Source organism: Ambystoma mexicanum, chromosome 2q, assembly GCF_040938575.1.
Source record: "Ambystoma mexicanum isolate Mex_15411 chromosome 2q, UKY_AmexF1_1, whole genome shotgun sequence".
NCBI lineage: Eukaryota > Metazoa > Chordata > Amphibia > Caudata > Ambystomatidae > Ambystoma > Ambystoma mexicanum.
Window position 1 is genome coordinate 823,979,875 of NC_090924.1, and position 12,911 is coordinate 823,992,785.

Consider the following 12,911-nt stretch of genomic DNA (forward strand, 5'->3'; position numbering starts at 1 on the left):
TTTGCCTCCACATCTGCTGCTTCGTTATCCCTGGAGATAGGATCCTCCGTTTTTGTGTGTGCTTGGCAATTCGCAATAGCTATCCGCTCTAGGAAATCGATGATGTCTACTAATCTGCCCAAAAGCAGTGTGTGCTGCACCGGTGACCCATCAGCACGTCTGAAGCCCCTACTCATCCAACATGACAGCCTAGAATGCCTCTCTGAAATCGCGGTGTGGTCAGGATGGCCTGCGCTCTCTGGCAACTTTGGGGGCCTCTTTTACAGCAGCCGCAAATCTGTTGGCCCCTTCGAAATTGTGTAAACAGAAAAATCACCCCTCCGAGCCTTGGTTCTCGGATGAACGTAGGGGTAGAAAACGACAGTGTAGGCAAACTAAGAGAAAATGGCATGTCAATTATTCTGTGGAAACGTAATCTGCTTTCCGCCAGTCTCTATCAGCATATTATAAAGAAATTGTTGAGGCCATAAGGTTGAAGCTACGGTTAATCAACCGAAGGCTTTATTTGAGTTGGTCCAGTCATTATCTACCCCCACTAAGAAGGGGCCTCAGGTGCCGTCGTCACGGGAGTTCTGTGACCGGCTGTCCTCTTTTTTTCTATACTAAAATCACGACTATTCGTGACAATATTGCTGTTGAGGCTTGCCACTTGGGCATGGCGGGGGCACTTGAGTTGTCTCCCCCATTAACTCGTTGTGCTCTACTTTTCCCATTTTTTTCTGATTCAGACATACTTGGGGCTATCTCTCGTCTCAAGTCAGCCTCGCCGGCAGATGCCATCCCTGTGGGACTCCTGAAAGAGATCTCTGAGGATATGATATCTGAAATCACTGCGGCAGTTAATGACTCGTTTACTCAGGGGCTATTCCTGTCATCTTAAAGCACACCTTGGTGTTTCCTTTGTTGAAAAAACCCCATATGGATCCTGAGGAGACTGCCAACTTTCGGTCCATTTCCCTCCTGCCCTTCCTGATGAAAGTGCTGGAGGCGCTGGTGGCCCCTTTGCTCTCTGCCTTCCTGGAATCCTCTGGATTTTTCGACTCCTTCCAATACGGGTTCCATCCTAGGAGAGGCACAGAGGCAGTCCTGAACTCAGTGCTAGACGACCTTGCCCACCTGGTGGATCATGGTGGTGTCGGAGCAGTCCTTCTGTTAGATCTTTCGGCTGCTTTCGACACAGTTGACCATCTTACCCTGATCTCCTGTTTTTTCCATGGCGGGGCTGGCTGGCCAAGTCCTAGGGTGGTTTACGGCTTTCTTGGCTGATCTGTCGCAGTCGGTCTCCCTCCTTTTCAATCCAAACCTGTATCGCTTTACTGCAGAGTCCCTCAGAGACCTGCTCTTTCTCCCATATTGTTTAGTATTTATATTAGATTCCTTCTGTATATTATTTCATCACACAGGTTTTGATATTATTCCTATGCCATTGATACACAAATTCTGCTACTTCCGAATCTTACTAGATCTGATACACCTGCTTGGCTTAGGAGATGTCTGGAGGAGGTGGATCTATGGATGGTAACTAACTGGCTGAAGTTGAACGGTAGTAAGACCGAGGTGTTGGTCGTTGGTACCACCTCTCCTCTGCTGTTTTGGACCCCGGATTTCTGGTGCCCATCTCTCAGCCAGTTTCCTTTGCCATCATCTTCTGTGAGAAATCTGGGGATAAAAATCACCTCTTCCCTTTCGATGGATGAACAGGTGGCTGCTGTCTGTAAGAGTGGGCATTTTAAGCTCTGTACTTTGTGGAAAGTCCTTACATTTACTGTGGAAAAATGTCAGGCACCTATTGTGATGCTGGAAATGCAATGGAGGGACAGGGCCTCAATGTCCTTGTCCTGTAGTCCTTTTTCATTTGTGTTCTGTGTTATTTTCATCCAGGAGTCCATGTGGGACTCCTGGCAGTGCATCTCTTCTTGTTTTTGGTTTGGTGTACAGACCCATGGGATACCCGTATGGCACCCATGGGTGGGGGTGCAACCCTGTGCCCCAAGTGTATGTTTTTGGGCACCTGTGTGTGGCCTACAGAGCAGGGTATGGGCTGGTGGCAGCTCCATGCTGAATTTGACAGGTGCTCTGAGTATCCTCCATTTTGGGATACCCAGGCCCAGCCATTGGAATCAGTTGTTTCCTGATAGGAAACAAGATTTATTTATTTATTTATTTGGATTTATAGAGCGCACGTCAGCCCGGGGGCATCGTGGCGCTTGTTACAGACATATCTTAGTTGCATATACATGGGTAATACAATTTTTACAGGAGCAAGTATGACATTTGTACACATTTACAATGCAGTATATTTACATAGGTTAGCGAGTGTCACATATTATTGTGCAAGGAAGGAGGTCTTCAGTTTCCTACGAAAAATCGGGAGTGAGTTCTCCGCTCTAATGTTGTCATGATGCCTACCCCCGGAGCACCAGGCCAGGCCCAGCACCCCCGGGAGCAGGCATCATGCCCCCGGGTAAAAGCCCAGCGGCCCCTTATAGGGGCTCTGTGGACTCTGTCCTGGCGCCTTTGGCGCCAGGCTCATGTTGGACATCAGTCCTGGCGCCATAGCGCCAGGCTCATAAAGGAAGGTGTTTTGTGCACTTACCTGATGCAGACCATGCTGCAAGATTCAGGCCTCCCTGAGACCTGAAAGGGACTATTTTTTCATTGGGACTATTTTGCCACTCGGGCGTGGCCAGGGAAGGATACTTACCTGGAACTACTTTGGGGGCTATTTAAGCCACGCCCAGACAGTAGCTCACACTTCGCGTTGTTCTGCATCCAAGCAGCTGAACGCTCACCGTGTCTGCTCCTGCATCTGGTCTCCAGCCACACCCGCCTCGATCCTGGAAAACCTGTAAGGAAAGAAGAGAAGAGAAAGGTGAAAAGCAAGAATTTTATCAAACTTCTTACCTGCATCCGGAACCTTCACGCCAGCGTTCCTGAGAAAAGACTTTCATTTAAAAGCACCAGGTTGCTCGCTGCAGCGCCGCACTTCACTCACCTGTCCTCGGGAGTTCTTCTGGCTCCACCGCGACTGTCTGCACCGGTCGCCACATCTCTGCGCCTAGGGGAGAGAAGAAGAGACAAAAGGTGAGCAGAAGGAACATATGAGGAAAGCCTAATTTTCCGCCATAACACTTACCGGTCTTCTGTTGGTGGATCATTCCTCATTTCGGGTCGGCGCCGCTTCGTTGGCAGGTACCGCACCCCGGCCCCTATGGGGAAAGGACAAAAGACATTACTGGAGGAATATAAAGACATTAAGAGGGATCGCCCCCATCGCTAACTCACCTGAGTTTACCATCGGCAATTCAATCCCTCAACGCATCGCCTTCATTCTGCACCTGAAATAAAGGACAGATCACAGGTTAGGAAGGCAACAGAAAAGGAGGCTCAACACTTGAACTTTTGTAATCTTCATACTTACGGCGTTCCGCTCGGAAAAGTCAAGTGGATTTTGCCAGCGCCATTCTGAAAACCAGTGAAGTAACTGGACAAACACGCGCCCCTGCACCAGAAGCAGGATGGAGAGTTCATCCTTTCAAACCATAAGGTGAGCTTCAACCAGGGATTTCGGAGGAAGTTAGAGAAGAACGAAGGGGGAAAGGGGGAGCAAGCACACTATTCTGCAGACTGTTAATCCCCTTTCTCATCTGCAGAAGGATATTCCTACGGGCCAGACAAGCAAGATTTGAGGGCCCTGTTCAGTCGGTGTTCCGAGTTCTGCGCATCACGCTCGAAGAGGCCACAGCAACCCAGACTAGACCAGCGCCTCTATGGGAGTCAGGTGAGCGTTACAGAACGCGAAGCCTTCCTACAAATTCCCACCCAGGCGCTATGTAAACTTCTGAAACTGATCAGTTAGCCCAACTACTGGGGGAATTACGGGCCGAAGTACACGCCGCTCGTCAAGAGGCTAATGCTCACAGGAAAGGAAAGAACTGATGACCTGGCTAGATAGGTTTTGCAAGGTCAAGCTGGACACACTCCTCTACCCGGTTCCGGGGGGAACCCCGCTCCTGTGGTTCCCAGTAACCATGTGCAGATTAATCTACCTGGAAACATGCCGCTGGCCTACGGGCTAGACAAGCAAGATTTGAGGGTCCTGTTCAGTCGGTGTTCCGTGTTCTGCGCATCACGCTCGAAGAGGCCACAGCAACCCAGACTAGACCAGCGCCTCCGTGGGAGTCAGGTGAGCGTTACAAATATCTGCAGGTAGAGCGTTCCAGGACTTGGCAGCAATGTAGGGGAAGCTTAGGCCATTGGCTTTGGCTTTTTTGATGCGTGGGATGTGGAGTAAGTTGGTGTATTGCATCCTGGTGGGATGGGAGGAGGAGGGTTTGGAGATGGTCTCTGATAGATAGGACGGGGCGGAAAGAGAGAGGCATTTGTGTGTAAGGGTAAGGATTTTGAGTGTGTTCCATTCTTTGATCGGGAGCCACTGGGCTGAGTGTCTGGCATGGGAGATTTGCTCTCTTCTTGGGATGCTAAGAGCGGCCCGGAGAGCATTGTTCTGAGTGACTTGGAGTCTGTTTAGGTGTTTTGCTGATGTGCCTGGTAGGAGGGCATTGTAGTAATCCAGTTTGGCTCCAATGGTTGCTCTGGCTATAGAGAAGCAGTTAGGTTTTGAGAGGTATGGCTTGATGGCGTTTATAAGTTTGGTGGTATGCGCAGATGAGGAAGTGATTCACTGACTTGTCTGGTCATTGATAGTGAGGAGTCTAGGTATACTTCCAGTGTCTTGACAGCTGTGGATACGGGGATGATGGAGTTGTCAATGCAGAAGTTGGCGTACAATTTGTCCAGTTTGTCTAGGGTGCTCTGTTGACCTAGTATCATGATTTCAGTCTTGTCTCCATTGAGGCAGAGGCCATTAACTGCCATCCAAGCCTGGATGATGGAGTAGATCGTGTGGAGTGCCTTGGCGTCTTCGTGGTATGATCCTGAGAGAGGTAGAAGTACTTGTGTGTCGTCCACGTAGTTCGTGTACGTGATACCATCTGAGTCGAGTTTGTCGAAAAGAGGCTTAGTGAACAAGTTGTAAAGTGTGAGTGCAGTGCAGGATCCTTTAAGGACCCCGCAATGGATTGTAGTGGGAGTGGCGATGGCAATGTTCGAGAAGACTTTCATGGCTCTTCCCTCGAGGAAGGAGGTGACCCAGGGAGCTGATTCTTTAGAAAAATTGGCTAAGTGTGTGAGGTGTGAGGTGAGAGTCTTGTGATCAACCAGATCGAATGCGGCTGAGAGATCTAGGAGGAGCAGTAGGGCTGGCTTGCCCTTATCCATGATTTGGGTGATCTGACTCTTCAGATTCACCAGAGCTGTTTCAGTGCTGTGTCCTTTCCGGAAGCCTGATTGCCTGGTCCCAAGGATGGAGTGGGTTTCCAGAAAGTGTTCGATTTGGCAGTGTGTGGCTTTGTCCAGTAATTTCAAGAGGAATGGCACTGTAGTTATCGGTCTGTAATTGTTGGGTTGTAGGGGGTCAAGAGTGTTTTTTTTAGGAGGGGGCGGACCCAGACCTCTTTGAGGCTAGCTGGGATAATGCCTGTTTTAAAGGACGCATTGATGAATGCCGTAAAGAGCAGCGCAAAGCAGTCTGCGCAGTCTTTGATGAGCTTTGGCGGGCAAAAATCACCTTGACAAGGGGAGGGTTTGAGGTTTTGGTAGGCTTGGTTCCTATCTGTTGAGGTAATGCTTTGCAATGGTCTTTGATTTTCTTTTGGAGAAGGTCAATTTTGTGTAGCATGGCAGCTTGAATACTGGCACACCAAGCTTCATCCCCTGTGGCCTCTTGCCTTCTATTGCCTGTTACCTTGTTTTGCCAAAGTCCTGGGAAGCCCTGACTCTCTCCCTTCCCCCTGACTGGCTGTTGGGTGGAAGTTCCATATATGGTGTTGTTGTGAAGTGCAGTCCAGACTGGCTGGAGCCTTCCCAGTGACTGTATGTTGTGTGTACACCCTATGGGTGGGACCTGGGTGAAAGGAGTGTGTGACCAATATGCACTTCTTGTTGTGGCTGTCTGGTTTCTGGTATGATAGACAAAGACTGAGACAGCCCTGCCCCAAACTGGCCTGAATGCAGTGTGTAGTGTTGAGTGGCTGGGTACTTGTCCCAATCCACAGCCCTTGTTGTGAGTGTCTGAGACAGAGGAGGATGGCCTGAATGCAATGTGTACCTGATTGGCTGACAGACTGCATGAATGCCCTTCTGTATGATTGACTGCTGAGAGTGAGCCAGCAGTGTGGATGAGAGACAAGATAGTATATATGTGGACCTCTTATCACTGGAAATTGTTCAGAAGCTGTGTCTACACTTGAAGAGTAACTGGAACTGCTGATCCTCGACGCCCAGCTGGGAGAAGAAGACTTGCTGTTGCATTTGCTTTGACCTGATCTGAAAGCTGCCAAATTTGTCGAAGACTGATCCAAGAGAGGACCTGGTAAGGCGCCCTCTTCCCGTGCTCCGAGGGACCATCGAGCATCGCTAACCTTTGCCGAAGCTCCCTGGAAGTCAGACCCTCGAAAGGCTGCCGACCAGAGACGGGACCGCCGAGGAGAACGAAGTGAAGCACCTGGACATTGATGCCATCGAAGTCCATTGCCGTCGACCAGGGTTCGGAGTATCGCCGTAACTGTCGGAGGCCCGTCGAAGCCGTGTTGCCCAGAAGAGGGGACCGCTTGACGCTGTGCCGCCGACAACCAGAGGCGTGCGCTCCTTTGCCTAAGACTATTGAATCGAAGGACTCCCTTGTCCACAGAGTCGACCGCTTTATCCCGCCGGAGAAAGTCGAGGACGCTGATGCGCCGAGGAGAATCCGCCGGTGGGTTTCCCGCCACCCATAGACCACAAAGACTTCGACGACTCAACGCCCTTGTCGGGCCACAGTTCCTCCGAAACTCTTTACGGTCCTGAACTATCAATCGCTGAGGTGCCCCGCACACCTCATCCTCGCAGGACGTCGTCGACGAGCACTGCCTGGATCAACAACGTGGTCTCGGCACCTTCGAACTTTTCATCGACGCTGTCAACACCAAGTTCACCTTCTTCAACGCCTCTCGACGATCCGTGGCTCCTGCTTTAAAGGGAGTCATTCAAGAAGGATCAATCGACGCCTCTTCGAAGAACTCTGCTCTACCAGGTACATTGTGGGGGTAGAAACATTATAGAGGAAATAAGACTTATAGAACAATATATGGACTGGGCTTGTGGTATATCTTTATTTTACAGGTTGCCCATGTGGGGGGATCTCCACACAGAACTGTGTCTAGTGGTAGGGGCCAGTATTCTGCCAATTGTTCTAACCAACTGCTTTCCTCCTATGTCTATTGTTGGTTGCCTTTATTAAGTGATCTGTGTGACATTTGACCATATAGTTGATGCACTTTAATGAGATCTGATAATAATTGTGGTACCACTTTAGAACTGTATATATTTACCATTGTTGATTTTCTGAGCACAAAGTGAGTTATTGTGATAGTGTACATAACCTTGAATATTAATTATATAAAGACTGTGTTTTAACTAATACAGTGTGTGGACATTCCTTTGTGGGGGCTTGGGGACTACACTGTACTTAGAACCAGCCTGCATCACCTCCTGAGAAGCTAGGCCTTGATTGCTCGTCCATTGCTACCGTAATAGAGAACCTTGGCTGGGGTCCTCTGTGCCTCTCCTCTACCATATAGAGAGCAGAAGTCAGACCCCCCCATCCAGTCGGTACACCTAAGGTGGCAGCACTTGTTTTGAGTACCATCGATTATTGCAACTCACTTTATCTGGCACAGCCTCACTTTCTTACTAACTGGCTCCAACTTCTTCAAAATGCTGCAGCCACAGCCATCCTCCATCCTCCTTTTGGAGCTTGCATATCTCATGTATTGAGACAGCTTCATTGGTTGCCGATGGAGAAACATATTCTCTTCAACTCTGTTTATCATCCATTGCGTTTCTATGGATTAGGGGCGGAATACGTACAGGTTAAGTTTCCACGTTATGTTCCGGCTCGATGTCTCCGTTCTCAATCTGCAAGTGTTGGTACCCCATGTTAGATTGTCTCGGATGGGTGGTTGAGCTTTTTCGGTGGCTGCTGCTAAGGCCTGGAACACCTTGCCTTTCGCTCTTCATGTAACGGCTGACCATTTCAGATTTCGGCGGCTACTGAAAGCTTTTCTATTCTAATTGCCTCTAAGGAAATTGTACCTCTGCTTCTAGCGCCAAATTGCCTCCGGGTGTATGTGCGCTTAATAAATGCATGTAACATAACATAACATAACTTAGGCAGAATCTGAATAAATCATCACTTTCTTCTCCATGCTGCACTCCAATGCCAATATTAAGGCCACTAATTCGGCTGCTTGTGCTGAGTAATGTGATGGCAGGCGTGCGCTTGTCACTACAACGCTTGTCCCAACCTCTCTCATTCTCACGACTGCTGTCCCAGTATGTCTTTCCCCAGTTGTCTGGTCAATTGTTGAAGATCCATCAATACAGAGCACATCTCACCCCTCAAGTGCATCCTGCTGTACTTTACGAGTGTCACTGAATTCTTCTAGGTTTGCTGTGCAGTCATGTGCAAAGTCAACCTTCTCGAAAGTGTCGGCGAGAAAGGTAACCGGGTTGACAAGTCTGCATAGCACTTATCTTAAGAGCTGAGTTAGATAGTTACACATCATACCCTGAGGCCCCCTGTGTTATCAGTGTGCTCTTCGTTCTTTCCAGTATTGCAAATAGAGCATGCTCCAAGTAGAGAGTGGTGCTGCATTCCATGGTAATACTCGCTGATTTGTCCACTGAAAATGCGGCTGCAGCCAATGCTTCTTCGCATGGATAGTGTCCTCTCATTACTGGGTCTAATTTCCCACTGTAATAAGCTAGTGGCTTGTGCCCCAAGCTGGGCTTTGCCAGTACTGCGGACATCACTCAGAGTGTGAGAACAGAAAGAATTCCTTTTGGTAGTCTGGGATCCCTAACAATGGAGCTCTGCATATTGCTTCCCTCAGCTCGTTCAATACCTCAGTCATTTCTGGTGTCAATTGTATTGTCTTCTCCCCTCTCTGTGCTTCTTCATTGCACCTAATGAGGGCCTAGTGTAGGTGCTGTAATCGAATACCCATGCCCTGCAGCAATTACATAGCCCCAAGAACTGCTGCATCTCTCTGACTGCTGTGGGTTTTGCTGTCCCGCGTATTGCCTCTGCCCTCTCTGATGTCACTCGTCAGGCCATTTTGGGAGATCATCAGTCCAATGTATAACACTTCAGTCTGGAAATATTGTAGTTTGGCTATGTTCACCTTGTATACCTTTTCTTCTTGTACTGTCAGTATATATACTGAGTCATTTCTACACTGTTCTTCTGTGTTGCTGCAGATCAATATGTCATCTACGTACTGTATAACCATGCCTTCCATCTGTACGTTGCCTAGTTCCATTCGGCGGAACCTGTTGAATATGGAAGGTTATTTGCAGTACCCTTGAGGAAGTCTTGTATGTTTCCACTTCTTATTTTTATATAGAAATGAAGTAAATTATTGCGAGTCTGGGTGTAATGGTATAGAGAAGAATGCATTCTTCAAATCTATGACCGTGTCATGCTTCCCCAATGGAAATTGTGGCATTCATGGAGACGCCATTGAATGGGTCGTTACGTTCTTGCAACGTTCCGCAGTGCGCGGTCTAGTGCTTTTCAAGATGGCCGCCCACTCCTTATACTGGAGACGGTGCTGGCGTTCTTCGCGTTGCACCTTCGGTTCTTTCTCCGTGCTGCCAACGCTAGTGTATTTTCATTCTGTGAGCTAACGCTCCGCGTTATTTGCTTCTGACTTTCTCTCCCGCGACCGTCCCTTCGGTTGCTGCTCTGTCTTCATTACTTTCAACTACCTTGTTCTTACCTGTTTTTCTCCTGTTCCGCTCTCCTTCGTCCGTACACCCCGTGTATCGGAACTTCCTCTTCAGCTCCAGCTTCCTCGCTTCTTACCTTCTTGCCTCCCCTGACTATTCCGTTGGTTATATCCCCCGGCTGCTACCTCGTTGTCGGCAAAGGAGTGCGTCTGATTCCTCGAGGCTTCTCGTCCGGAACCCAGGCACTACACAAAGAGGGAAGTAGGTCTCCTTCCAAATCCCGCAATCCAGCAATCCCGCAAACCAGCAAGCCGGCAATCCAGAAATCCAGCAATTCAGCACAGGGTTTTTGCCGGGAGGCTTTTTTCCCTGTTGGAGGACGGTCTCCCTGCGGAGCCTCGCTCTCTGGGGGATTCTCTCCCCAACAGCGTGGCTTCCAGTGGAGACCGACCTTATTTACACGAGAAAAAGAAGACTAAAGAGCCTAAGGAAACACGCAGGAGAAGAAGGGCTACTCTACAGGAAGACGCCCACGAAGGCAAAGGTGAGGAGGAAGGGAGGAAGGATTTGGGTAGTTTTGACAGCGTGCAACGCCAGGAAGTATCAATGGCTTCGCTTGAACAATATCAAGAGCTAGTAGGGGCTATACAAAGTTTGACTGCAGAAGTACAGACACTTAAGAACGAAAACCAGATCTTACGTCAGCAAGTTAATACTCGTGATGATCATAGGAGAGATCTGCCTCCTCTCCCTCTACCTTTTGGTAATTACGATGGAAATCCAAGATCCCTAAGGGAATTTCTAGACTCTTGCATGATCTATTTTGCCTTCCGCCCAAGAGCTTTTGACTCCGACAGAGCAAAAGTGGGATTTCTTGTTTCAAATCTAGCTGGGAATGCCTTAGCTTGGGCAACCCCTCTTATAACCCAGTCTGACCCTGCTATTAATGACTACGCAGCATTTACACAATTGTTCAAGACACGATTTGAACGACCTGAGGTTCAGTTCTCATCCTATGAACAAATAATGGATCTCAAACAGGGTAGTCTGGATGTGCAAACATACGTCTCGTCCTTCACGAGACTCGCCGTAAACTCTGATTGGCCTGATTCTGCCAAACAAACCTTGTTTCGCCGAGGTTTAAATGACGAGATCAAGGACGAAATAGCCAGAACCGGAAGACCACCTTCTTTTCAGGATCTAGTGACTCTGGCTCTCCAAATCGAATTCCGGATAGGCGAAAGGAGGCAAGAACGCAGAAGAAATCCAGCAACACGGATGCCTATATTCCATCCACCTTCCCAGGATAGACATGCAGGTTCCCCTCAGGGAGAGGAACCTATGCAAATAGGGACCACACGAGGTCCGTTAACCTCGGATGAAAGAAGGAGGAGAAGAGACCTAGGTCTCTGTATGTATTGCGGTTCTCAAAGACATCTCTTACGCAACTGTCCAGAAGTACCTCCTCGACGACAGGGAAACGCTCCCCCCCGAACCTGAACAGGGGAAGGTCCGGGGAAAGAAGATCGACTCCCTGCGTAAATCACTTACCGGCGCCTTCCAATGACGATACTCGTCTGATGGTTTTTCCCGTTCAACTCACAAGCAGACATTCAGAACCATGGGAAGTAATTGCAATGTTGGATTGCGGTGCCGCTGGAAATTTTGTTGATATACAATGGGCAGAGAAGAACGGGCTACCCCTTCGCAAAAAATTACAGCCAGTACCCGTGGAAGGTGTAGATGGCCTTCCCTTATCCTCCGGGCCCATCCAGTTTGAAACAGAGCCAGTCAGCATCAAGATATTTCAACACCAGGAGATGATGGTGTTTGACCTCATTCGTGCAGCTCATTTCCCCATCATTCTGGGGATCCCTTGGTTACGCCGCCATAATCCTACCATCAACTGGACAGCCAATACCATTCATTTCAAGTCCTCTTTCTGTGCCGAGAGCTGTTTTCAAGGACTTATTTCTCCGCCTCGATTAGATTCTGCACAGTCCTTGTCAGCAGCCTCTATTCACCCGATTCCGTCTCATTACTTGGAGTTCAGGGAAGTGTTTCTAGATCATCAGCCACATCTCCTTCCTCCTCACAGAAATGGAGATTGTGCCATTGAGACTGTACCAGGAGCACAAATCCCTTTTGGGCGGATGTTTCCTCTATCTTTGCCGGAACGTCAGGCTCTCAAAGAATACTTAGACAGTAACCTTCATAATGGACTCATTCAGGAATCGAAATCCCCAGCTGGAGCTTCATTGTTTTTCATCTCCAAAAAAGGAACCTCCGAACTTAGACCGTGCATTGACTATCGTGGTCTTAACCACGTAACAATCAAAGACCGGTATCCGATGCCTCTTATTAAGGAGGTCTTACAGGCAGTACAAGGAGCCACCATTTTTACAAAGCTGGACCTGAGGGGAGCGTACCATTTACTCAGGATCCGGGCTGGTGACGAGTGGAAGACCGCTTTTCGGACACCCTTAGGTCATTTTGAGTATAAGGTAATGCCTTTTGGGTTAGTAAACGCTCCTGCCATTTTTCAGCGTTTTATTGACAAGTTATTTTCGGATCTTCTCTTCTCCACTGTAGTGGTATACTTGGATGACATATTGGTGTATTCGAACTCGCCCAAAGAACATCACCATCATGTAAGGGAGGTGCTTCAAAGACTCCTGCAGAACCAATTATTTGTGAAACCAGAGAAGTGTATTTTTGACTCCTCTTCAGTGTCCTATCTTGGCTTTATCTTGACTAAGGAAGGAATACGTATGGATCCCGGGAAGATAAAAGCCATCTTACAATGGCCTACACCCAAGAACGTCAAGGACATTCAGCGGTTCTTGGGGTTAGCCAACTTTTACAGGCAATTCATTTCGAGATTTTCCAACATGGTACTTCCTATCACAGCCCTACTGAAGAAGGGAGTGGCATTCAACTGGTCTCCCGGAGCTGATCAGGCATTCTTGTCATTGAAGCAAGCCTTTAAGTCTGCTCCCATATTAATACAACCGAACCAAGCACATCCTTTCATAATAGAGGCTGACGCTTCTGACGGAGCGATAGGTGCAGTACTGCTA